At 43.6% G+C, this 24,028-nt stretch overlaps 1 protein-coding gene and 1 non-coding gene across 2 annotated transcripts in view; both read left to right on the top strand.

Moving 5' to 3' along the window:
• Positions 1-24,028, top strand: part of BMERB1 (bMERB domain containing 1) — a 121,477-nt gene that overhangs the window by 80,087 nt on the left and 17,362 nt on the right. The window lies entirely within an intron of this gene.
• Positions 4,921-5,027, top strand: LOC136404641 (U6 spliceosomal RNA). Its single transcript, XR_010751361.1, has one exon. It is a non-coding gene; the product is annotated as a U6 spliceosomal RNA (small nuclear RNA).

Here is a 24,028-nt window from a genome sequence, read left to right as displayed (position 1 = left end):
CATGTGGTCTATCCTAGAGAATGTACCATGAGCACTTGAAAAGAATGTATATTCTGCTGCTTTAGGGTGAAAGGTTCTGAAGATATTTATTAAATCGAGTTGATATAGTATGTCCAATAAGTCTGCTGTTTCTTCGTTAATTTTCTTTCTTGAGGATCTATCTAGTGATGTTAGTGGGATATTGAAATCCCCTACTATTATAGTATTTCTGTTGATCTCACCTTTTAAGTCCATCAAAGTCTGCTTTATATATTTAGGTGCTCCTATATTAAGTGCATAGATATTTATAATGGTTATATCTTCCTTTTGGATTGCTCCCTTTATCATTATGTAGTGGCCTTCTTTATCTCTTACTATATCCTTTGTTTTAACGTCCAATTTGTCTGATATAAGTATTGCTACCCCAGCTTTTTTTTCATTTCCATTTGCATGAAATGTTTTTTTCCATCCTTTTACCTTCAATCTATGTGTATCTTTTGTTCTAAGGTGTGTCTCTTGTAGACAGCATAGGTACAGGTTCTGTTTTCTTATCCACGCAGCTACCTTATGTCTTTTGATTGGATCATTTAATCCATTTACATTTATGGTTATTATTGATATGTAGTTGTTTATTGCCATTTTATTCTTTAAAGCTGTATTCCTTTTCTGCTATATTCTTTTCTCACTTTGATCTGTTTACAACAGGCCCCTTAACATTTCCTGCAGCATTGGTTTGGTTGTAATGAATTCCTTGAGTTGTTTTTTGTCTGGGAAGCTTTTTATTTCTCCTTTGATTTTAAATGATAGCCTTGCTGGATAAAGTAGTCTTGGTTGTAGGTTCTTGTTCTGCATTACTTTGAATATTTCTTGCCATTCCCTTCTGGCCTCAAGTGTTTCTGTTGAGAAGTCGGATATCATCCTTATGAGGGCTCCTTTGTAGGTGTAGCTTTTTTTTCTCTTGCAGGTTTTAATATTTTCTTTTTATCACTTAGCTTTGGTATTTTAATTATGATGTGTCTTGGTGTAGTTTTCTTTGGGTTTCTCTTTAATGGAGTCCTCTGTGCTTCTTGAACTTGTGAGAGTTTCTCCTGCATTAATTTAGGGAAGTTTTCAGCTATGATATGACTGAACAAAGTCTCTATCCCTTGTTCTTTTTCTTCTTCTTCAGGAACCCCTATGATGCGGATGTTATTTCTCTTCATGTTGTCACAGAGCTCTCTAAGAGTTTTCTCAGACTTTTTGAGTCTCTTCTTTTTTCTTCTCTGCTTTCTTGCCTTCGTTCAAGTTGTCCTCCAACTCGCTGATTCGATCCTCAGCTCTATCCATCCTGTTTTTAATTCCTTCCATTGTGGCCTTTATTTCTGATATTGTATTTGTCATCTCCGACTAATTCTTTTTTAATATTTCAATATCCTTTTTTATACTTGCTATTTCTTTATTTAGGTGTTCATAATGACCATCCATTGTTGTTCTAAGACCCCTAAGCATCCTTACAATCATTATTTTGAACTCCGCATCTGGAAGTTTGATTGTTTCCATATCACTCAGTTCATCTCCTGAAGGTTTCTCTTGTGGTTCCATTTGGATTGCACTTTTTTGTTTTCTCATTATCTGTGTTTGGGTGTTTTGTTTGTAGAGTTGGTTGAGTCTAGGCTTGGTGTTGTCTGCCTCCAGTTTTCAATTGTGTTATTTCTAGGTCTTCTTGGGTTGGTATCAGCTATTATTTGTAATCCACTTTCAGATTTGGGCAGCTTTGAAGTCTTGATTTGTTTGTTTTCTTTTTTTTTTTAATTTACTCATTTTAGAGAGGAAAGGGAGAGACAGAGACAGAGAGAGAGAGAGAGAGAGAGAGAGAGAGGAGAGACAAAGAGAGAGAAGGGGGGAGGAGCTGGAAGCATCAACTCCCATATGTGCCTTGACCAGGCAAGCCCATGTTTGTTTTCTTAACAGGTGATAGTCTTGTTTACTGATCTTAGCAGGGGGCTTCCTTGAAACTGTATCCAGGAATGCGATGGGTGTAACCTGAGACTCTGAAGGCCTCTTCCACCAACTAATCTCTCTGGGAGCAGGGTGTTTTCTCAGCTTCAGTAGGGGGAGGTGTATCTCAGATCTCCATGGAGACCTGAGTTACTGCCCCTCTTCCCCACTTCTTGTTTTCAGCTGTGTCTGTTGCGCTGATTGGAGCTGGAGAGATGTCTGGAGATCTCTGATCCAGAAGCAATTCAGTACTGTTTTGTGGAAGGATCAGTCCCTCCCCCAGCTATGACCACCTCCAGCACAGATGAGTCAGCTTTTTTAGGTTGTCTCCTGCATTCCTTAGCCCTTCACAGTCTGTCCCTCTCTCTCTCCTTTCCACTTGGGAGATAAGCTGGTCTTTTCAACACACCTCGCTCCCTGGTCACCAGGCAAGTGGCTGTGAGCAGTATTTTCTGCTCTTTTCCCTGGAGTGAGATCCTCTCTGGGCTCTCAGCCTCACCACCACCACCCTGTCTGTTCCTGTAAGCAGGGGAGATTCAGGCACTCCCTACCAGGTTTGTTGTGACTTCTTCTTTGCTCCTTGGTTTTTGAGAGCTGTTCTTGTAGTCCAGAGTTGGTTTTTCATGCTGATTTTTCCTAAATTGATTTATATTCCAGTTTGGTGGTGAGAGCTGGGCGTCTGTGCGTCCGCCTACTCCGCTTCCATCTTCAGGTCTCTCTCCATTGCCTTTATTCTTAACCACTTGCATGTGCCAGGTAGAATGTTAAATCTTTATCTGGATCCCCTGATTTCATCTTTATAGCAACCTGATGAGGCAGGTACTATTATGAGCCACACTTGACAGATGAGGACATTGAGTTTCACAGACTTTGAGAGACTTGCCCAAGACCACCCACCTAAGAATTAGTAGGGCTGGGATTCTAATTCCAACAGCTGACCCCCCCGGTTTGGCTCTGCTGAGTTCATCCAGTGCAAATCATGACCTCTCAACCCACTGCCCCTCCACAAAGAATCAGCCCAAGGTGTGAGGAGTTTCTACGGTTCCCATGCTCTTTCTCTAGGCCAGAGCTGATTGGTCCAGATTGGTTCAGTCTGGGCCAATCAGTCTGTCTCTCAAACTACCCAGAGACTGGGCCAGTTAGGTGATGGGAGGTCTGCAAACCAAAGACAGTGAATGATCAGAGAAAGCTGTCTTTGGAGGAAAGGAGATGAACAGCACAATGTTTGAAGAGTAGCAAACAAGAGAGATGTGGCCCCCCAAAGCAGAGAATGAACCAGCCATGACATTCCTATTCCGATCCCCAAGCAGCCCAGATGAACTGGGCCTGTCCATAAGACCCTGCATCTGAGTATAAGACCCTCTCCAGACCCTTGGGGAAATGCCTTCCACCCTAGTGGCCACAGCCTGGGTAAATCCAAAATCCACCACTAAGGTGCCTGTGAATTTTCAGGGGTTCCATTCTCAGATCTTCTCTGCTCCTAGCCTTGGTTTCCTGCGTTCTTCACCCGACTCCACGTGGGTATAAAACTCATGCTTCACCAGTTTCCATAACAACTAAGCAAAATAAAACCCTATGCTATTCCCACTGGTCATTTGAGGAGTCATACAACTGAGGATCACAGAAGTCAGACTGGGCTCTTCATGGCAAACAATTTTAAAATCCATAGTTGACACCTGACATTCCTGGCTGACAAGGTCCTTTTACCACCCTGTACCTATGTGGTTCCTCTTATCTTTGTCCTTTTGCACACACAGGGCCCAGTCCCGTCAGCTTCCTTGCTCTTCTCCTTTGTGTCAGTTATGTGACCTCATCTCAAGAAGACAGATTTCTGTCCCTGGCTCTAGCAGAGCACTTTCACCCTCTTCTGGGAAGCCCTAGCCCCAAACATTCTTGAGCTCTCAGAAACCCCACCCCAGGTGTTTGTCAAGGTATGATTCTAAGGAAAAATCATTTCTGCCCCAAGATAAGTTTGGGTACCAGCTGTTCAGATAATAACACTTACCCCCATTTTCTTACACCTTTACTGAACTATCTTTTCATCCAGTGAGTTGAGTGGATTTCTGTTCTAGCTTGTGCCGGAATGTTTCTATCAAAAACTTAACTAAGCTGAGAACTCTCTTTCCCAGAATTCTTTTCCCTGTCTGGTTCACATTAAAGGTGGGCGATGTAGGTGGCAGAAGGGAAGCAGCAGTGTTTACTCTTTGAGGGTCCCTGGTTAGATTGGAGGTAACTAGACAGGAGAGGGCCACTGAGGTCCCAGCTTGTCCTTACTCTCTTCTACTTCCTATCCAGCTTGACTTCCTAACCACCAGGTCTGGTGACCAACAGCCACCCACCTCTTCTAGACACTTGGCAGATGAGGCAACAGCCTTCTATAGACCCGTCCGCCTGCTCCCCCTCTGTCGCTCCACCTTGCTAGCTGTACGTGCCTGACTTGTCAGAGCATCTGCCTGGGACTCTTTCGCTCCTCCCATGATTGTGGGAAGTCTAATTTCTATAACACAACCCTTGCCTTGTCACTCATGGTGGTTCTGCCTCCCTGACTGAGCCCGGCTGACAGCAGTCAGAAACCGGAAGCAGTAAAATAAAACCTGTCCATTTTTTACTAGGGTGCCAGTTCCCCCAAGACCACTACTTCCTAATTTCGACTCACTTGGAGTCAAGCAATTACACTGGAATCCCCTGGGGAGTTTTAAAAGAAAATACTGATGCCTGGATTTTACTCCCAGAGTCTGATTTAATTGGTCCAGGGTGTGGCCTAGCCATTGGGAGTTTTCAAAGAAGTTGGGGTGATCTCCCAACACCCCCCCCCATAGCACAGACATCCCCTAACCTCTTCCCTCGGTAAAGTAGAAGAATCCTGGTGTCCATTAGCTGTTTACAGATGACTCATTTTATTAACACATTTTTTTTCCCTTGATGAAAACAGGCTTCAGACAAAAGGTATAAAATCTTCCCTATGTGTTCACTTCGGCAGCACATATACTAAAATTGGAATGATGCAGAGAAAATTAGCATAGCCGCTGCACAAAGATGACAAGCAAATTCGTGAAGCGTTCCATAAAAAAAAAAAAAGGTCCTATGTTGGCCGGACTCCTCGCACAGCAATAGGTACCTCTCCCTCCATTAGCTCGGAATCGTGATCAGAATCAGAAGCAAATGGATGTTGGTTGTCTCCCGCGGTGTATGAGAATTCTGATGCCATCTGTTGTCCTCGTTATCACATCCGTCATTGAAATCTATTGATAAAGGCTTTCATTGAACCTAATGCTATATTTTCCAAGAAAATTGTGATGTCGCATTTTCTGAAGGTTTAGGACCGGATGTGGAATTTATTCAGCAATAATCGCTTCCAATTTGCTCCATTTCAGTTCTCCTGTTCTTGACCTCTAAAAAACCAAAACATGGTCTCCTTTATTATTTTTATTTTTTAAAAACAATCAAGGGAAGAAGCCAGGTGTTGGGAGATATGGAATTTCCAAGCTACTTCACTGAGGGGTTTTGGGATTCGTGTGCAAGGATGAGAAAAGTGGTTTCTGGATCTGGATGGTACAGAAATGTATACTCCCAGCTCTGTAACTGCGTAAACTTTCAGCCTTAGGTCCCTCGTCTATACAAGCGCTGTAATAACAGTTCACCCTTGATAGAGTTGAAGATTAAATGAAATAATGCAGGAAAATAACTTAGCATAGAGCCCTGCCCTTTATAAGTACCCCCTACATGTTAGCCGTGAGAATTCTCGGGTAGGTCTTTCTGTAACCTATGAAAGAGTTTTGAAGCTAGAGTTCGAGCCAAGACACAAACTATCCATTTATAGAATGAGATCTAAATTTCACTTTGAAAGCAACAGTTCAGAAAAGGCCTGAATAAACTGCCATTTTGGTTTGACATGAGGTTTCTCCAAATGGAGTTTGCTGAGCTGCACCAGATCCTGAAAAGGGAGCTGTGCGCCCTCCTTCCACCTTGAGGGTGGCGAGTATCCGCTGCTCGTCCATGTCTGCAAGTGATCACGCTGCGGCTTAGGTCCACCATAACTGGCCTTGAGCGGTTCTGGGGGAAACTCCATCTGCTCCTAGAACAACTTAGAGTAAGGCTGCTTCAGTCCTTGTGTGTTCTGGTGATTAAATTCAGGGAGCCTTGCCAAGGGCATCATTAACTGCCTGGAGGAGTCAGCCCTCTAGCCATCTGTTGTCTGTCATAGCTCTGTTTGGTTTCCCTGTGGTCACACTGAGCCCTCTCGAGAAACTTTCAGTTCCTCTCTGCTTGCTGCCCCGACATAGTTAACCAGAAACATGGTCAAGGAATCCACACTGCAGCTGAAAGTAGATTAGACTTGGAGATGGGGCCTGGTTGAGATCTTGGCTGTGTGACCTTATGAGATTCCGTTGGTCCAGTTTTAGCTGAACTTGGAGTACACACTGGGATAATTTTAGATAGTGTTTGGAAAAACTTTAATTAAGAACTTATTTTCCTGGCCCTGGCTGGTTGGCTCAGTGGTAGAGCGTCGGCCTGGCGTGCGGGAGTCCCAGGTTCGATTCCCGGCCAGGGCACACAGGAGAAGCGTCCATCTGCTTCTCCACCCCTCCCCCTCTCCTTCCTCTCTGTCTCTCTCTTCCCCTCCTTCAACCAAGGCTCCACTGGAGCAAAGTTGGCCCCGGTGCTGAGGATGGCTCTGTGGCCTCTGCCTGAGGTGCTAGAATGGCTCTGGTTGCAACAGAGCAACACCCCAGATGGGCAGAGCATTGCCCCCTGGTGGGCATGCCGGGTGGATCCCGGTCGGGCGCATACGGGAGTCTTATGGAACTTATTTTCCTGTCTTTTAAGGAAAAATATTGGTTTTCCATTTATGCTGCTGTAAAAAGTTATATGTTAAAAATTTTTATATAAAAAGTGAGTCAATGTAAAGGAACATATTGAATAAATAATAGTGGAGAGGCCATGAGATCTGGCAGACATTTCTATGGTGATATGCAAATGACTGAGATTAGGAAACACTTCACTACCCTGAGCAAGGGGCATGTGACTGTCACCTCTGGTGAGTGGTGGCAAGTAGTCAGCACAGCCAGAGACAGCGCATCTAGTGATGAAGTTTAAGGGCTTTGCCTGTATAAGAGGTGGTATCCCAGTGGAAATGCTTGCCAGCTGGGTGATTGTAGGCAAATTATTTAACTTTCCTGAAACTCTTTTGTGTGGTGTTGTCTGACTCCACCATCAGATGACAAAACTAAACCAATTTAGTAACAAGGTTGCCGTCCTTTATTCCAGGGAAAACAATGCAGGGATTGGGGGGATGCAGTGTTTCACAGGCAGTGGTGCACTCTTCCTGGGGGGGGGGGCAAGAGTGAGTTTTATAGAGCATTAGAAGAGGCAACATGGAAACAGGCATGATTGGCTAGGAGGCTGGGGATCTCCTGCTAAGGCTAGCAGGTCCTATTTTCTAGGATAAGCTAAGCTGGCTATAGCTGAGTTGGAGGATTGTGATTGGTATGTGTTAGGTTTTTCTTGACAGGTGTTTCCTGTAAGTGCCGACTGACTTAGGTTTAGATCTGTGATGTGGGCCAGGCCACTGGGGTGGCCCCCATTTTGTGTGTCCCATTATACAGGTGAACCTTATCACCACTTCTAACACCAAAGGTGGTTTTCTTCTGACACCAAATATGTGTTGCTTTTCCACACCAATGCCCTGATTCTCTGACACTAATAATTAAATTCAAGTCTGACACTATCTACTTGGAGTCAAGGTCTGATCTTGCCAGTTTCATGGCTCACCTCCCACAAGACTGCCCTCAATTCAAATACCAAACTCAAATCCTCAGCCACCCACACATCTGCCCCGCCAGCTACAAATACAGCGTTCCCCATGAATTTTAGATTTTGTCCAGTAGAAAAGCCAGCCCTAACGGTAATGGTTTTATTGTCCTTGAGACTGTTAACCAGCTTTCTACCTAATTTAGCAACCTTATTCTAAGACTGTTATTAAAAAGTGCCAATGAATTCAGTTCCTTAAATGCTCTGAGAATGAGGCTTACCACCTTACTGGTTCTTTCATTAATGGCTTAAAAAAATTTTTTTTACATATGTTCATTTTCTATTTGTATGAGTCTCGTTTTTAGATTTTGAAAATATGCTTTAGCACGATCACTGTAACACCAGGTCTCAGAGAGTCCCCTGTGCCCATAATATAGTTCGGTGAGCATTCACAGAGAACATCTATGTGCCAGGCCTACAGAGAAGATGAAAATGGGTAGGACTGGCCCCTAGAGTCAAGGTTCTCATACTTACTTATGGGGAGATAGGGAGTATACAAATTACTTCCTCCTCTGTGAGAAAGAGAAAAGCAGCCCTTGGCAGCCTGGAGCTAGCTCGGCACTCAGAGCGAGTCCAAAGCGTTCTCCTGTTGAACATCAACAATTTTGCCAATTGCCAACATCAGACAAGACCATTCTGAGACTGATCAATCAAGACAACTTCCCAAGTGTATCTGAGGGCAAATAAAGAGTGAACATTGACTAAACAACCAAAATGACCAAGCATCTCTGTATCTTGGCCAATATGAGCAATTCCTGCTTCTTCGCCGTGTTCTTGTGACTTTATAGGTAAGAATTATTAAGATGTCCTATCAGCCTGACCAGGCGGTGGCACAGTGGATAGAGCATTGGACTGGGATGCGGAGGACCCAGGTTTGAGACCCCGAGGTCACCAGCTTGAGCGCGGGGTTATCTGATTTGAGCAAAAAAAAAAAAAAAAAAAGCTCACCAGCTTGGACCCAAGGTCGCTGGCTCAAGCAAGGGGTTACTCGCTCTGCTGAAGGCCCATGGTCAAGGCACATATGAGAAAGCAATCAATGAACAAGTAAGATGTCACAACGAAAAACTAATGATTGATGCTTCTCATCCCTCTCCGTTCCTGTCTGTCTGTCCCTGTCTGTCCCTCTCTCTGACTCTCTCTCTGTCTCTGTAAATACAAAAAAAAAAAAAAAAAAAAAAAAGAGGTGTCCTATCAGAGAATCATCCCACTTCCTGACAATATCCAATCCAAAGTAAATCCCCTCTTGCTTTACACTGTCCCCAAAAGCACAGGACACAAACCCAAATCTAATAAGAAGTCAATTTTAAAATTCTTTTATTGATATCTCTCTGTCCAGACCTGAGTTAAGGGGCAAATAAGCAAGTACCAATTCATAGATGTGTTACAGGCTCACTACAGTGACACAAAATGGGGAAAATTGTCTCCATCAGCACTTCCCTCAGAGAGAGAGGACTTGTGTGGTTGTCAGGAGCCATTTTGGAGAGAAGCTTATTTTGGTTAGAGTTCTTGGCTGCAAGCCACAGAAATCAACCCTGTCTGAAGATTCATGGAAGGTTAGTGGTGGGATAGGGGCTCCTACAACCAAAGGGAGTTTGGAGGACCAGGCTTAGAAAATGGGGAGAAATCCAGAGGACTCCCGAGGCTCCACAGGACCAGTCTGGCCAGCACACGACTGCGAGTGTCATTACACACCACCGATCAACTTCATCATCCTTTCAGTTTCGTCATTTACTCAGGGGTCAAAGTCTTGGGCAAGAGCTTCTTCTTGGCTGAGCCTGAGGAAGAGGGTTGTTTCCTTTCCTTTTCTAACTTCTCTAATAATGACTGACACAACGAATCATTCCCCAAAACTAGAGTCTGGAGACTGAGCAATTCCATTACAGAAGCAAGACACCCCTGACCCCAAGGGTCATGTGTGAATAACAGTAGGTGATCTCTAAACAGCCTTCTAAAGTAGAGTGAGTCCTGTCATCTGCAGAATATTTTTTTTAAGAAGAAGAAGATTATGCTGAGTTGGTGTCAGTGCTGAATTTCATAGAACAATAAAGGAGAGGCTTCCTGCGACCTTAAAATAGGCACCCAGGTCAGACTGCTTGGATTAGCACCCAGGCTTTACCATTTAACTAGCTGTGTGATTCTGGTTGAGCCTCTTAACCTTTTTGAGCTGCAGGATCTTCATCTGTAAAAGAGATGGTCACAGAGAATCAACCTCAAAGGGTGTTATAACCCCCATGAGGATAAATGGAGATAATCCATACAAAGCACTTAATGCCTAGCACACAATTCCAAATAAATTGTAGCTAAAATCATCATCACCATCATCACTATCACCATCATCACTATCACCATCATCACTATCACCATCATCACTATCACCATCATCACCATCATCACCACCACCAACACTACTGGTCATCTTTTTCTCACACAGTGCTCAGCTTCTCTTCTAAAAAAGTGTTGAATGAATATGTAAGGAATATTAATAATATTAATAATTAATATTAATAATAATAAATATGTAAGAGACACCCCTAAATTTGCCCACCTGTTGATTCCAACCAGTGATGCTAAAATTTTTAGAAATTTTGCCAGCTCATTGGGAGTATTTAAACCATGGAATTTAGAAAATGATACAAACCAAGGCTTATATCCCTTCCCCAATTCCCGGCCAGTTGTTAAATATCTGCTAGAGCACTACTGATTATATCTCTACCCTGCCTGGCTGTAGGGCGCCCATCAGAGGATTCTTGCTGTTTCTTTGTGGTTCACCAAGCCTAGGATCCTGCTCCTATACAAAGGAGGCCAGTAATCAATGGTGCTGAATAAACAGAGGTTGATTTAGTTATCATCAATAGCAGATCTGTTTCTGAAAGTGCAGTGAGTCTAATGGAAATTTGGGGTGGGGATTATAGGTAGCTCCTGTCTCAGAAGACGCTGCTTGGTGATGGGACCTTGGTAGGAACAGGGATAAGCTCCTGAGTGGCCCAATCCATAGGCTACATAGGAATGGGTGGGTAGAGGGGCTGGGGAGCCTTTCCTGGGGTTTGGAGCATGCAGTTGTGTTTCTAAGATGGTTTTCCTTAAGTGGTTGGATGCTCGGTTGACAGGAACGATAGCTTTGGAATTTCTGTACAGGAGAGGCTTGGGACCAGCAATCTGCTCGCAAGGAAAGATCAGGAGATTTATCTGAGAGTTGCATTTGCAGTAGCAAGCCCATGGTTTTTACTCACATTGGTTGGTCTACATCAGGGGTAGTCAACCTTTTTATACCTACCGCCCACTTTTGTATCTCTGTTAGTAGTAAAATTTTCTAACCGTCCACCGGTTCCACAGTAATGGTGATTTATAAAGTAGGGAAGTAACTTTACTTTATAAAATTTATAAAGCAGAGTTACAGCAAGTTAAAGCATATAATAATAATTACTTACCAAGTACTTTATGTTGGATTTTTGCTAAGTTTGGCAGAATAAATCTTTATAAAACAACTTACTATAGTTAAATCTATCTTTTTATTTATACTTTGGTTGCTCTGCTACCGCCCACCATGAAAGCTGGAACACCCACTAGTGGGTGGTAGGGACCAGGTTGACTACCACTGGTCTAGATCAATAAAAATAGCATGGTTTTCTACCTAGTTTTTTACTTACATATTACATGAAATTGGGGAACATGTTTATTGCCCATCTCAAAAACATTTTTAAAACATTGAGGTGGGTTTGAGGGCTAATGGAAATTATGAGATGGGGCTAAAGCCATGCCTCAAGAAAGCCTATCCTTTGGAACTGCCATAGTTTGAAAGCATTTTAAAAGGCTCCTGACTGCAAAGAATGGGGGTACGGAGGCAGAAGGGGACAACTTGGTATATCTAACTGGCATCTCTTGCCGGCTTGTTGTGGCAGTTGTCAGGACTGTGGAATCAGACTGTTTACTTTCAACTCTTGCCTTCATTCCTTGCCGGCTGTGTGATCTTAGGTGATTTACTTCACTTCTCTGAACCTTCTATAAGGTTGAGAATAATAATACCTGCCCTATAGATTGTGAGAATTAAATGAGCTGGTGCTGGGCCCGGTGCTCAAATGAATGTTAGCTTTTGTTGGTATCGGCACGAGATAGAGAGCTGGCTGTGGGGGAGGGAAGGCTTAGGAGAGGATGGCACTGGTAGGAACTCAGCAGGTATTAGAGAAGGGAAGGCACAGGAGGGCCTAAGTGCTGAGAGAGCTCAGAATAGAAACTGTATTGATAGCAGCATGCAAAGCAGGATCACTTGAATTACAGTGCTTAATTGGATTTCTCTGGGGGTGACTCACTGCCTTTGATTGATGCTATCACCCTCGTGGGGTCTCTATCATGGGATTTGAAAATTTTCCATCTGCATTTACAGCCTTGAGGTCTTATTTTAATAATAATTTTTAAAAATCCAGGACTGCGCACTCCTCCTTGCCCGCCAGCCAGCTTGTCTTCCTTTCTTCATCGCTTATTTACCGCGATGTGTCAGGCACAGGGGACATGCTAGAACAACAGAGGGAAGAGGCAAAATTCCTTAAAGCCCACACAGTCTATTCAGGGGGAAACACAAGTGCCTAGCTGTGGTATGTATGACAGGGCAGCCCGGAGGAGGCGGAGCTGACCCCACCTGGGAGCATCGGGAAGGCTCCAGAGTAGATGCTGAGGTTGTCTTGAAGGATGCAGGTTCGGATTCACACAAGCATGCAGGTGGGCTGCTAGCCCAAAAAAACGATCCCTGTGGTTAGAGATGAGGCTGACGAGACAAGGGCAAGGAAGGGCTTCTGCTGCTGCTGCAGTGACCCAAGACTGACCCTGTTTGCCTCTGAGGAACGGAGAGGCCCATGGTCATTTAAAACAAAAACACAAAACACTTAAAAAAAATTAGCCAGATAGTACTTGCATATTATAAACAATTAAAATACAGAGAAGCAAATGAAGGAAATAAAAAATTCCTTCTCAATAATCATTGTAATATTTTGAATGGAGTCTTGCTGTCTTTTTTTTCTATGTATATGTACTTTGCAAAATTGGGTCAATATTTCTTAACCAGATTAAAAAATATCAATAACATCTCTTCTGAGCATCATTTTAATGCCTGTATGGAATTCCGTTATACACACATACCATAATTTAGTTAAGCAATTCTCTTTTATTGTTGGACATTTAAGTTGCTTCTAGTTTGGGTTTTTTTGCTGTTGCAAACTAGGCTATATTGCACATAATCATAGCTAACTCCTTAGGGTACTCTTAATTATCTCCTTAGGATGAGATCCCAGAAATGGGATGACTAGAGTCTAAATGTTTCCAAGCCCTTTGATATAATTTCCTGAATTGTCCTCAATTTTCTTCTCCCATCAGCCCACTGGTTCTTTTTGTTAATTCTCCTCGGGGCTTTTCATTACCATCTTCTCAAACTCCCGCATCACTAGAAACTTGTCAACAGTGGAAATAGAGAGGACCAAGGCTAGATGGGCCATTATTCTAACCACTCTGGCCTGCAGACTTTCCTCCTCCCCAAGCATAAAACAGGACTCCTGGGCCAACGACTCATTAGAAAATGAGGCTGATTTTGAAAGTCTGGCCTTCCTTGTCTTATGGGATTGTGAGAGAAAATAGAGGACACCAGTTATATCTGAATTTCAGATAGACAATGGATCATATTTTAGTATAATTATCTTCCAAATATTGCATGGGGGCATCCTTATACTAAAAACGATTTGATAGTTACCTGAAACTCAAATACACACTGGGTGCCCTGTGTTATGATTCGCTGAATCTGGTATCCCGGTCAGTTTAGTGCCTTGCCTTACCCAGTCTATGTTGGCTGTGTTTGCTTAATTTTGTTTCATTCTCAATTATATTTTCTACATTTCTCAGTTTTCTTTTGAGAAAATATTGCAAGCTGGCCAGCAATAATTTTTTAATGGTTATTCTTCCTTGTATAATTGGAAAATTATATATGTAACCAATGCCCTATTATTGGACATTCATGTTGTCTCTTCTCCTCTTCTCCCCTCCCCTCCCCCCTTGCTTCTCTTCCTCTCCCCTCCTCTCCCCTCCCTCCTGTTTCCTCTCCTTCCCTTCCCTCATCTCCCCTTTCCTTCCCACCTCTTCCCTTCTCTTCCTTCTCTTCCCTTCCCTTTCTTTACTTTCTCCTCCTTTCTCCCCCCTGCACCTGTTTGTAGCCTAATCTTTGTTCACATCTTTAATTCTTTGTGAGTCCCTCAGCCCATGACCTCAGGGCTAGGATGAGGGAGACCCTGGGCTAGAACCTCTCTCCCCTTCATAGTTCGCTGAGCTATCCAAATGGGATGACTTATGTGTCTCAGTCTACTGATTGGAGGATAAAAGTAGAAACTAAGAAACGAAGTCACAACACTTAGTGTCTCCTTCAGCGACGTGAAGGATCAGCGAAGGACAATGCTTTCGCAGAAACTGCCAGATTGCATCAGCAGGTGCCTGCAGAAAATCTGTTGGCCAACCTCATATGCACTGGGCGCAGTCCAAGTCCCTGCTGGAGCCCAGAGGAGAAGGAGGGTGTGGGCTCTGGACCTTTATTCAAAGCTGCAGGGCCGGTGAGAGCCATCTTGTCTTGCCATGTGGCCTTGGTAGCTGGCTTCAATTCCTGGTGTCTCTTGGGAATGAAAATTGAATCAGCAAGCCTGACACACGCTAGGCTCTCAAGAAGTGTTTTCTGGATGATTGATTTATGGATGAGTCAGCAAATCAATGAATCCATTACCAGTAAATATTCCCCTCTTTGGGCATTGATTTCTTCATCCTTAGAAGGTGAGAGTTCTTCCAGCCCCAGCAACTTGGTTAGTCTCTGATTACTTCACATGATTCTTTCAGAAGATTAGGGCCCAATAAAATTTTCTATAAAGGAATAGCTAGTAAAATGTTTAGTTTTTTTTTTTTGTATTTTTCTGAACTTGGAAACGGGGAGGCAGTCAGACACACTCCCGCATGCGCCTGACCGGGATCCACCAGGCATGCCCACTATGGGGCGATGCTCTGCCCATCTGGGGCGTTGCTCTGTTGCAACCAGAGCCATTCTAGCACCTGAGGCAGAGGCCATGGACCCATCCTCAGCGCCCAGGCCAACTTTGCTCCAATGGAGCCTTGGCTGTGGGAGGGGAAGAGAGAGACAGAGAGGAAGGAGAGGGGGAGGGGTGGAGAAGCAGATGGGCGCTTCTCCTGTGTGCCCTGGCCAGGAATCAAACCTGAGATTCCTGCACACCAGGCCGACACTCTACCACTGAGCCAACCGGCCAGGGCAATGTTTAGATTTTTGTCTGTCCTGCGGTGGTGCAGTAGATAAAGTGTTGACCTGGAATGCTTAGATCACCAGTTCGAAACCCTGGGCTTGCCCTGTCAAGGCACATACAATGAGAAACCAATGAACAACTAAAGTGAAGCAACTATGAGTTGATAGTTCTCACTCCCTAGCTCCTCTTTGCTCTCTCTGTAAAATCAGTAAATAAAAAATATTTTAAAAAAATTTAGGCCCTGGCTGGTTGGTTCAGTGGTAGAGCATCGGATCGGCATGTAGATGTCTCGCATTGACATCCCAGTCAAGGCACACAGGAGAAGCACTGTCTGCTTCTCCATCCCCCTCTTACTTCTCTCTCTCTCTCTCTCTCTCTCTCTCTCTCTCTTCCCCTCATGCAGCCATGGCTCGATTGGAGCAAGTTGGCCCTATGCATTGGGGATAGCTCCATGGCTTCTGCCTCAGGCATTAAGAGCTCAGTTGCTGAGTAATGGAGCAATGCCCCAGATGGGCAAAGCACCGCCCCCTAGTGGGCTTGCTGGGTGGATCCCAGTTGGGATGCATGAGAAGTCTGTCCTCTGCCTTCCCTCCTCTCATTGAATTAAAAAAAAAAATTAGGTTTTGCAGACTATACAGTCTCTGTTACAATTACTCAACTTTGCTGTTGTAGCGTGAAAGCAGCCAAAGATGACACGTAAACAGATGGGCATGCCTGTGTTCCAATAAAACTTTATTTACAGACACCAAACATTGACTTTCATAGAACTTTAATGTGTCCAGAAATGTTCCTTTTCTTTTACTTTTCCCCTAATCACTTAAAAATACAAAAACCAGTCTTTTTTCATGGATTGTATACCAAAGCAGGCACCAAATTTGGGCCATGAGCACACAACTTACCAATCTTGCTGAAAATTCATGAGCAAACACATCTTCCAGGCAGTCTGCTGACCTCTTTAAACAGAGGTTCAGAATGAGGATGCTCTTTCTCCTTGGTGTAAACATAATGACCACTATGTCTTCCAAATGGGTTTTTAGTGGACACATTATTGTGCCATGCTCTCTCACTCTAGAGCTGAAGGTGGCTCCCATGTTAAGTTCTTCGTAACCCAGACTGCTGTGTCACCAACACATCCTATCTGGGTAGTCTCTTTATTGTTACTTACCCAGGGATGCCACACCCCTTTCTGTAGTCAATGTTTGACTAGGCTGCCCCTTCTACTTGAGAGCCTGACACCCTTCTCCCTGACCATGCAGATTGTGCCTCTTCTGTGAGTGGTACTTGAAGCTGAGAAGTCTTCCCCCAAACTGCTCCGATCTGCCTTCCCTGAACTCCAGCCACCACATGGGACTTCCATATTCCCACTCTAGAGATCTGACTGCCGAGGTCCAAGTTCCTATCACTTACTCTGTGACCTGAGTGGGTTCTTAACACCAGCTGTGATTATACTCCTATAGTGTTTGACCTTTTCACAGGGAGGCCATGTTTATACAGGGTGGGCAAAAGTAGGTAATGGTTGTTTGTATGAAAAATAATACACTAATTAATAAATAATAATACAAGAATAAACTCTGTTTTCACATACTCACAGCTGTAAATCTACTTTTGCCCCACCCTGTATAATACTTACATAATTTTAAAAAGACCAAAAGTGGCCCTGGCCGGTTGGCTCAGCGGTAGAGCGTTGGCCTGGCGTGTGGGGGACCTGGGTTCGATTCCCGGCCAGGGCACATAGGAGAAGCGCCCATTTGCTTCTCCACCCCCCCCCTCCTTCCTCTCTGTCTCTCTTCCCCTCCCGCAGCCAAGGCTCCATTGGAGCAAAGATGGCCCGGGCGCTGGGGATGGCTCCTTGGCCTCTGCCCCAGGCGCTAGAGTGGCTCTGGTCTCAGCAGAGCGACCCCCCAGAGGGGCAGAGCATCGCCCCCTGGTGGGCAGAGCGTTGCCCCTGGTGGGCGTGCCGGGTGGATCCCGGTCGGGCGCATGCGGGAGTCTGTCTGACTGTCTCTCCCCGTTTCTAGCTGCAGAAAAAAAATAAATAAATAAAAAATAAAAAATAAAAAAATAAAAAGACCAAAAGTACTCTTTTAGGTTTAAAACAACACTAAACAAATATTGTTGGTAATTTTCTCAGGTAAAATTTTATTTTATTTTTTATTATTTTTTTTTTGTATTTTTCTGAAGCTGGAAACGGGGAGAGACAGTCAGATGGACTCCCGCATGCGCCCGACACGGATCCACCCGGCACGCCCACCAGGGGCGACACTCTGCTCACCAGGGGGCGATGCTCTGCCCCTCCAGGGCATCGCTCTGCCGCGACCAGAGCCACTCTAGCGCCTGGGGCAGAGGCCAAGGAGCCATCCCCAGCGCCTGGGTCATCTTTGCTCCAATGGAGCCTTGGCTGCGGGAGGGGAAGAGAGAGACAGAGAGGAAGGAGGGGGGATGAGAAGCAAATGGGTGCTTCTCCTATGTGCCCTGGCCGGGAATCGAACCCTGGTCCCCTGCATGCCAGGCCGACGCTCTACCGCTGAGCCAACCAGCCAGGGCCCCAGGTAAAATTTTAATTGACATGTAATATACACACAAAAAGGGCAGAAATCCCAAGTGTTCAGCTTGATGAGTTTTTCTGTGTTAGTGATTTTTCTTTCTAGGATAAATCAAAACAGAATCAATCTAGAAAACCCCTGGCAGAGAGGGAGGCGACATGCTTTTGGGGATAGTGTCACATCTGGGAGTGAGGGTCTACTTATAACCAGGGGAGAAGCCAGTTAACACAGAGGCCGTAATTGTGCCACAGGGACGAACAGGCAGCACGGTCTTCAGTGAGGCATCACAAAGGTGCCCCCTTCAGAGACGGGGCGCCTGAGCCCACAGCAGGCCCCGCTCTGCTCCCTGGATCCCCAGCATGGTGCAGGGAGATGGCTGGGCTCACGGGCGCCCTGCAGCTGTGTCAATACTTCCTCTCCCTCGGGGAGAGCGTTTAAGCTCATTAATCCAAGAACACTAAACAAATGTATACATTCATCATCTCAGTGCTGTTAGGTTTGAGGAAATTGAAACAGCACACAAAAGTACAACTAATCCTTTTTTATTTTATTTTATTATTTTATTTTATTTTATTTTTTAGCGAGAGAGACAGACAGACAGGAAGGGAGAAAGATGAGAAGCATCAACTCGTATTTGTGGCACTTTTAGTTGTTCACTGATCGCTTCTCATACATGCCTTGACTGGGTGGGGGTGGGGAGGGGCTCCAACTGAGCCAGTGAACCTTTGCTTAAGCCAGCGACCATGGGGTCATGTCTATGATCCCACACTCAAGCTGGCAAGGCCAAGCTCAAGCTAGTGAGACCGCACTCAAGCCAGCAACCTCAGGATTTTGAACCAGGATCCTCAACGTCCCAGGTTGACACTCTACCCACTGCACCACTATTTGGTCAAGTGAGACTAATTCATTATTAAAAATTTTTTTCCATTGATTTGAGTGGGGGGAAAAGAGTGAAAGAAAGGAGTATCAACTCATTCCACTTAGCTGTTCCATTTAGTTGTACACTCATTGATTGTATGTGTCCTGACCTGGGATCAAACCAGTGACCTTGGTGCAGCAGGATGGTGCTCTATCCACTGAACCACCTGGTCAGGGCCGAGGCTAATCCTTTGACTAAGGATTGTTGGCTAAGATTTTTCAGGAGTGTCTGCTCGCTGACAGCCCAGTGACTCTCTCCGTACTCAAGGCTAAGGGGTGGGCGGCAGTAGCCTTTCCTGTGTACTTACCATGTGTGTACCAAGCACAGGACTGCCTGCTCCCCACACATAAACTTATCTCATTTGTGTACGACCCTAAGGCAAAGGTATTATTCCTTTCGACAGCGAGACCTAGAACAGTGTAGGACTTGTCCAAATTGTAGAGCCAGTTGATGGGACTGAGATCTGCATTTAGGTCTGGCTGGGTCTAAAGCATTTTAATTCCTCTATGCACTAACAGAACAGGGCTCCAGGGATCATTGAAATCCCTCATTTTCTACATGAGGAAACAGAGGGCTGGGGAGGGGAATGGCTTACTCAGTCACTGTAGTATATAATAGAGATATATTTGGTCTTTGCCCCCAGTTCCTGGCACACTTTTGTGATTTCCTGAGTGATAAGGGTACCAGGAACATCTTTTATTCTATTTATTCTTTAACTTCTGTTCCTGGCACAAGACCATCTAAGAACCTGGAAATTTCCAGAGTGGTCAGTGTCTTTTTGTATGCCAATGAGATGACAGATGGCTGGGACCCTCAGACAGGTTCAGGATGGGGGCTGGTCACCAGGAAGACCAAGACATGATTGGACGGTTGAAACTTTCAGCCTCCTACCCCATTCTTTTTTTTTTTTTCTTATTTTTTTGATTTAAATTTATTGTGTTTACATAGATTCAAGTGTCCCACCGAATACATCCTCCCGCACCCCCAAATTCCCCTCAACATTCTTCTTGCCCCCTCCCCCAAAACCCTCCCCGCTTTCCTCCAGGATTTGCTCTTCTGCTCTCTATAATGCTGTTATGTATATATAATTTCACCAAGCTCTTTCCCTTCTCTGATCTCCTCTCATCCCCTTTCCCTCTGTCCGCTTGCCCACTGGTCCCTTTGATCCCTCCTCTGCCTCTATTCTGTTCCTCAGTTCACACTGTTCATTGGATTCCTCATATGAGTGAAGTCATATAATATTTGTATTTCTTGTCTGGCTTATGTCACTTAACATAATAGTTTCCAGGTCCATCCCTGTTGTTGCAAAAGGTAGCATTTTCTTCTTTTTCATGGCCCCATAGTACTCCATGTGTATATGTAGTACAGCTTTTTAATCCACTCGTCCACTGAAGGACACTTGGGCTGTATCCAGATCTTCATTATTGTAAACAATGCTGCCATAAACATGGGGATGCATTTCTTCTTTTGAACCAGTGATTTGGTGTCCTTGGGATATATTCCTATAATAAAGGTGGGATGGCTGGGTCAAAAGGCAGTTCCATTTTTAATTTTTTGAGGAATCTCCATACCATTTTCCACAGTGGTTGCACCAGTCTGTATTCCCACCAGCAGTGCAGGAGGATTCCCTTTACTCCACATCCTCACCAGCACTTATTTTGTTAATCTGTCATTCTGACTGGTGTGAGGTGATATCTCATTGTGGTTTTAATTTGTATTTCTCTAATGATTAGTGATGTTGAACATTTTTTCTTTTGCCTATTGGCCATCTGAATGTCCTCTTTGAAGTGTCTATTCATTTCTTTTGCCCATTTTTGATGCGATTATTTTCCTTGATTTCTCTTATCAATATTTTATAATTTTCTGAGTACAAGTCTTTAACCTCCTTGAATAAATTTACATCTAGGTACTTTCTTTGTTGTTGTTGCAGTAGTGAAGGGGATTGTTTTCTTAATTTCTCTTTCAGACAGTTCATTGTTGGTGTATAAAAATGCCACTGGTTTTTGAATATTAATTTTATATCCTGCCACCTTGCTGAATTCATTTATTAGGTCAACTAGTTATTTTACTGAGACTTTAGGGTTTTCTATGTACAATATCATATCATCAGCAAATAATCTTCTTCAATTTGGATGCATTTCTAAAATCTTAAATCTACATTCCTCTTTACCCTTGTTCTGTTTACAACAGGACCGTTAACACTTCTTACATCATTGGTTTGGTTATAATAAATTCCTTGAGGGTTTTTTTTTATTTTTGTATGGGAAGCTTTTTATTTCTCCTTCTATTTTAAAAGATAGCCTTGATGGATAAAGAAGTCTTGGTTGTAGGAAACTGTTCTGCATTAATTTGAATATCTCTTGCCATTCCCTTCTTGCCTCAAGTGTTTTTGTTGAGAAGTCGGATGTCATCCTTTTGGGGTCTCCTTTGTAGGTGATTGACTGCTTTTCTCTTGCAGCTTTTAGTATTCTTTCTTTATTTCTTAGCTTTGGTTTTTTAATTATGATGTGTCTTTGTTTAGGTTTATTTGGGTTCCTTTTTAATGGGATTCTCTGTGCTTCTTGAACTTGTGTGACTTTTTCCTGCATCAATTCCGGGACATTTTCAGCTATGATTTCTTCAATCAGGTTCTCTATCCCTTGTTCTTTCTCCTCTCCTTCAGGAACCCCTATGATGCAGATGTTGTTTCTCTTCCTATTGTAACAGAACTCTGTTCGAGTTTTCTCAGACATTTTGATCCTTTTTTTCTTTTGCTGTTCTGCTTCCGTGCTTTTGCTTATCTTGTCCTCTAAATTGCTGATTCGATCCTCTTTTTCATCCCACCTGCTTTTCATTCCTTGTAGTGTAGTCTTCATTTCTGCCATTGTGTTTATCATTTCTGTCTGATCCTTTTTTATGATTTCAATGTCCTTTTTGATGTCAGATAGCTCATTGTTTAGGTGCTCATGTTGTCTATCCATGGTTCCTCTAAGATCCTTGAGCATCCTCACAATCATTATTCTAAACTCTGCATCCGGCATTTTAGTTATTTCCATTTCATTCAATTCTTTTTCTGGGAATTCCTCTAGTTGATTCATTTGAATTGCATTTCCCTGTCTTCCCATTTTGTCTCAATATAGACTGCTCCTTCAAATATATTGTTTGTGTAGTTGAGTATAGGGTTGGTGTTGTCTGACTCCAGCTTTCAGTTGTGTAATTTCTAAATCTTCCTGGGATGGCTTCAGCTGTTTGTAATCCGCTGTGGGCTACTTGTCTGTGACAACGTTTTCTTTGCCTTAGCTGGGTCAGGTGTGAGGAGCCTTTCCTTAAGATACCACTCTAACTATGGTTGTTAGGTCTTGAGCTGATGCTCTGTATCTGGCCGCTGGATGTACCGGCCCTGGAACTCACAGGCCGGAAACTGGCGAAGACCAGTGGGAGTCACCGCTTTTGACTGGCCCTCAGCAACCTTCTTGGAGCTACAGGCGATCCAGAATCATCTTCTCCTCATCCGACACCCGATCCTCCAAGTCGGCCATCTTGGGCTGCTTTCTTTTTTTTTTTTTTAAACAGAGACAGAGAGAGAGATAGACTGGGACAGACAGACAGGAATGGAGAGATGAGAAGCATCAATCATTAGATTAGTTTTTTGTTGCGCATTGAGACACATAGTTGTTCATTGATTGCTTTCTCATATGTGCCTTGACCATGGGCCTTCAGCAGACCGAGTAACCCCTTGCTCGAGCCAGCAACATCGGGTCCAAGTTGGTGAGCTTTTGCTCAAACCCGATGAGCCCACGTTCAAGCTGGCACCACGGGGTCTCGAACCTGGGTCCTCAGCATCCCAGTTCGACGCTCTATCCACTGCGCCACCGCCTGGTCAGGCTACCCCATTCTTGGTGAGGAAAGGGCAACTGGAGATTGAGGTGACAATCCACTGTGCCTATAGGATGTAGCCTCATAAAAATGCCTAAAATACGACTTGTGGAGAGCTTCCACGTTGGTGAACACATGAAGGTGTTGGGAGGGTGATGCACCTAGAGAAGGCATGGAAGCTCTTCACCCCTTCCCCATGCCTTGCCCTGTGTTCCTTTACATCAGGCTGTTCATCTGTGTCCTTTGTAATATCTCTATAATAAGCTAGTACCATCGTCCTTCGCCATACCATGGTTCATTTTTTGTGGTCTTACTGTATTGTGGATTTTTAAATTGTGTGTATCTAATTTTGTATTGCAGATTTTTTGCTATATCGTGGGATTTTACAATATATAGGTGTTTCTATATATTTATTATTTTAATTATTTTTGCAGTGAAATAAGCATTTTCTAGCCTAAAAAATGAAAAACGATATAAAAAATATAAAAATATTAATTAAAATATTAAAAGACTATTAAATCAAAATAAAATACATAGCATACAGCAGATGAGTAGACAAAGACTCTCACATATGGAAAATGTGCAGTATATTCAGCTCATGGTCATCACCTTCAGCATTGTCAGTACTGCACAGCTAATTCATCATCATCTTCATCACTCAAGTTGTAGTATATTCACTGGTGAGTATCCATAGAGAATTTTATATGTTGTTAAAATTATGTAGGTTTAAGAGTGTAGAAAGTGTTTAAGAGCATAGGAAGTGTTTATAAGAGTGTGGGAAAGGTTAATAACAGTGTGCAAGTTTAATAAGAATGTGGGGAAGGTTTATAGGGGCTTAAAAATATATAAATAATAAAGTAAATATAAGGTTGCTGACTTTGGCCTATCACGAGGGGTTCTGGAACCTAACCGCTGCGATAGATGAGGGACCACTGTAAATGCAAGGTCAATGTTTTCCTGAGTTTTGTGAGCAGTTCTAACAAATTATCGAAACTGAAGAGGGGATCATGGAAACCCTCAGTTCATAGTGAGTTGGTCAGAAGTACAGGTGGCCTGGACTGTGAGTGGCATCTAAAGTGGGACTGAGCCCTTACTTAACCTGTGGGGTCTGTGCTGACTCTGGGCAGTGAGTATTAGAACTGAGTTAGAACAGCTCAGATAAGGGCCTAATATCCAAAATATACAAAGAACTCATAAAACTCAACAACAAACAAACAAACAATCCAATAAAAAATGGGAAGAGGACATGAACAGACACTTCTCCCAGGAAGAAATACAAATGGCCAACAGATATATGAAAAGATGCTCATCTTCTTTAGTTATTAGAGAAATGAAAATCAAAACTGCAATGAGATACCACCTCACACCTGTTAGATTAGCTATTATTAACAAGACAGGTAATAGCAAATGTTGGAGAGGCTGTGGAGAAAAAGGAACCCTCATCCACTGTTGGTGGGAATGTAAAGTAGTACAACCATTATGGAAGAAAGTATGGTGGTTCCTCAAAAAACTGAAAATAGAACTATCTTATGACCCAGCAATCCCTCTACTGGGTATATACCCCCAAAACTCAGAAACATTGATACGTAAAGACACATGTAGCCCCATGTTCATAGCAGCACTGTTCACAATGGCCAGGACCTGGAAACAACCAAAAAGCCCGTCAATAG

Source organism: Saccopteryx leptura, chromosome 4, assembly GCF_036850995.1.
Source record: "Saccopteryx leptura isolate mSacLep1 chromosome 4, mSacLep1_pri_phased_curated, whole genome shotgun sequence".
NCBI lineage: Eukaryota > Metazoa > Chordata > Mammalia > Chiroptera > Emballonuridae > Saccopteryx > Saccopteryx leptura.
This window is presented reverse-complemented; position numbering and strand designations above follow the sequence as displayed.